Raw genomic sequence first — 3,154 nt, 5'->3', positions numbered from 1 at the left:
GCGGGCCCTCCGCGAGAAATTCCTGCGGATTTGACATTTGCCAGGGCCCCGCCGTTCCCAGCCCACGCGCGCTCGCCGCGCATCTCCGCTCTCGACCTGGAGGAAGAAATCGATTTCCTCCGATGGAAACATCCCTGAAACGACAAAAGGTTTTCTCGTTTCGCCGCCCCCGCACCAGCAAACCCTGCGGACCGCGCGGCGTGCGGCCGAGCGCCGGCTGCGCACACAGCCGCACACTCACAGCTCTGAGTCACAGCTCTGCGGCTCCCGCATATGGTCCGCACGCTCTGCAGCTCCTGCTCCTGACTCACTCGCTCGGCACAGAGCAAAGAAATCGTTACAGCCCGAGCGAGCGAATTTTGCCATTGCCGCCTCCCCGGGACGAGGGAAAGCTGCGCACCCGACCCGATCCCGCGGCGTGGGTCCGCTGCCATCCCACGCGAGTCTTTTGCTTTTGGGCATCCTGAAATTGCCCTTTGGTCTGATCTTTGCCGTGGTCAAAAAATTAGTGTCTAAGATGACTAAAAGTGAAAGAGATAAGAGGAATACTTCTCTTTTCCCAGGTTGTTTGCTTGGTTCATTCGATATCGCGTTGTGGATGGGGTGTTTGATTTCAGTGTTTCCACTCTGCGGTCACTTGAACAGTTCCCTTTTGTTCCTCACATGGTTTTCTTTTCATAATGATGCAAAGAGAGAAAGAGATAAACCTTTTAAAATGTGATGGCTGAAGCCACAAGTATTGGCAGTTGGACTCACTCACGTCAAGTCGTGGAAACCAAAGCTGGCCAGCTACTCAATAATGAAAGCAGAATTTAGTTTGGAATTGGTTAAATTGCCAGTGGGCATTCTGTTAGACGAGCTCTCTCAGTCAGGTCCGTGGTGTCAAGTTTGCCTCACATTTAGTTTGCATTTTCATTTTTTCAGCTTTAAAATGATTAAAACGTTTGAAATATGAGCAGCAATAGTTCAGCTCTCCTTATAGAGGAAAAATCCTCCGCACCGTGCAAAGTGCATCATCTAGAATTGATCACCTGCAGCCCCATACAAGCACTGCTCTCTCATTTTAGAGCTGGGCTTCCAGCACTATTCTCTCTGTACATTCCAAATTCAAAGGCTGGAAATGCTTCTCCTCCATAACTGAGCAAACAGACTTAAAAAAAAACAAAAAAACACAACAACGATGAAGGAATCTGCGAATGTATTCAAACAGCTCTCTTTAACCCCTGTACTTTTTATTTAAAATGTAATATGAAATTCAAAGCCATTTAATTAATTAGAAATTGTAACACTTAAGCATGTACAGCAGAATTATCAAAAGGGATGCTACAGCCATTAAATAATCAAATAGCAATGCCATTAAGTAAGTAATTAGTATGTGCAATAAATGGCTAGACTGTGTTAATGAGATCTCTCATATACCCTAAGTAGGGTCCAATCCTTCACTGCCGCACAGGAAAAATCTCCCAGTGCTCTTGGTTCTCTGCTGAGAAATGAGCAAGCTTCCTTCCCTCGCTGAGGACGTGCCCTGCATGCACAGCATCCCCCATCCAGACTCAGTACCAGCATCATGCTCTCAACAATCCCTCACCTAGGAAGTGCTTCCAGGAGGTCCTAGGAATGCTGGCTAAGGAGGAAATCTGGACCCTTTTTCTGCAGCACTCAGGGGTGAAGCACTACCCCAGTCCCTGGTAGTTCAGATGGGGGCAATGTTTTCTGCCTTCAAACTATTGACTAGTAGTGAAGCAGGCAGCACTGACAGCTCACAGCCTCCTCGCTGATGGCTCTTCCACAGCTCTGGATAGAACCTGGGAGAGCAGGGCATTGATGTAAGCAAAGGTGATAAATCAGGTGAATAAAAGAAATTAAAAAAAAAAAAAGTGGAAAAGCAGAAGTGTACTCTGATCAGAAACAAGTTCCATGGAAGAATTCACAGCAGCACTGGTAGAAGGATGCTTGAGGCAGCGTGCAGGTAATAGGTCCCAAAAGCTCCCTGAGCACGTTGTGGTCACCTCGAGCTGCAGCAGAGCCTCACTGCGCCCCATACAAGTGTAGAGCCCCAGGACCAGGAGAATTAAACCTGTTAGTGTGAACAGAGCAGAAGAAGTGTCTTGGTCAAAGCTGCCAAACAGATCAAGAGCAAGTTTAAGCCCAGCTATCTGGGATCCTCCCTGGAGGTGCCTCTTTGGACCATGCCTTCCATGGTCTCACAGGAGCAGCCCCACAGAGAGAGGACACGCAACAACATAATTTTTTAGAAGAGCCCAAACCCTTTCTCACACAGACACAGCTGCCCTGGCATCAGGCTTAACAACATGTCTGCTCACCAGGAAAAAAGCCAGGAAATGAGACTCAAGAGCCACCCAGCTCCTTTCTCAAATGATTTCCTATCTTGACTGCATAGCGTCTACCACACTGGCTTGGCAAAAATTAGCCCAGGCTGTGCACATTCCTCGGAGTGGATACCACCAGACAAGGTAACACTAATTAGGTAGTACCTAGGCAACTGTTTACAAGTCTCTTCCAAATGCCTCCTTTGCGTTTGCACCCTCCTACTGCACAGCAATATTTAGTAGAAGTGTCTTAGGTACAATTCTCCGGTGGCTTATTTAAATGTCAGTCAGCCCAACAGAAGTACACCGTGAAAAGCAATGACAACAACAGGGAATGAGCTTCTGCTTTTCTTGGGGAGAAGCACTTTCAGTGGGAGAGAGTTTTGGTGGAATTGTGATCATACAAAGGCAGTGCCTCACTTCCACTGGAAGGCAGCTCGTTAGATACCTAGCTGTAACCAGCGTTTCAGCTGAAAGGGGAATTTTTATAGGCATGGTGAAATTATTCATCGTGAATTCAGGTGCTTTACCAGCACGGGAAAACCTTCCCCATCAAAACAGTGGGCAGAACTTTGTTCAGAAATTACTTTGGTTTCCCGTGGTCACCGGAAAACAAGCGGCACGAAAAGGTCACTGATATTTCTCAGCTGATACGCTCAGCCTGAGTCAGCCGCTGGAAAATGCACTACAGGATATTGTCTTAAAGTGCTCTTGTAAAGTTAATCAAAAGTTTCCTGGAATGATTTACAAATCTAAATTACACAAAGGAGTGCGATGAAGGGAAGTGGGAAAAGTCCGGTTACACAAAGCACTGCAGAGCATTT

The sequence above is a fragment of the Meleagris gallopavo genome, chromosome 12, assembly GCF_000146605.3.
Source record: "Meleagris gallopavo isolate NT-WF06-2002-E0010 breed Aviagen turkey brand Nicholas breeding stock chromosome 12, Turkey_5.1, whole genome shotgun sequence".
Taxonomy (NCBI): Eukaryota; Metazoa; Chordata; class Aves; order Galliformes; family Phasianidae; genus Meleagris; species Meleagris gallopavo.
This window is presented reverse-complemented; position numbering follows the sequence as displayed.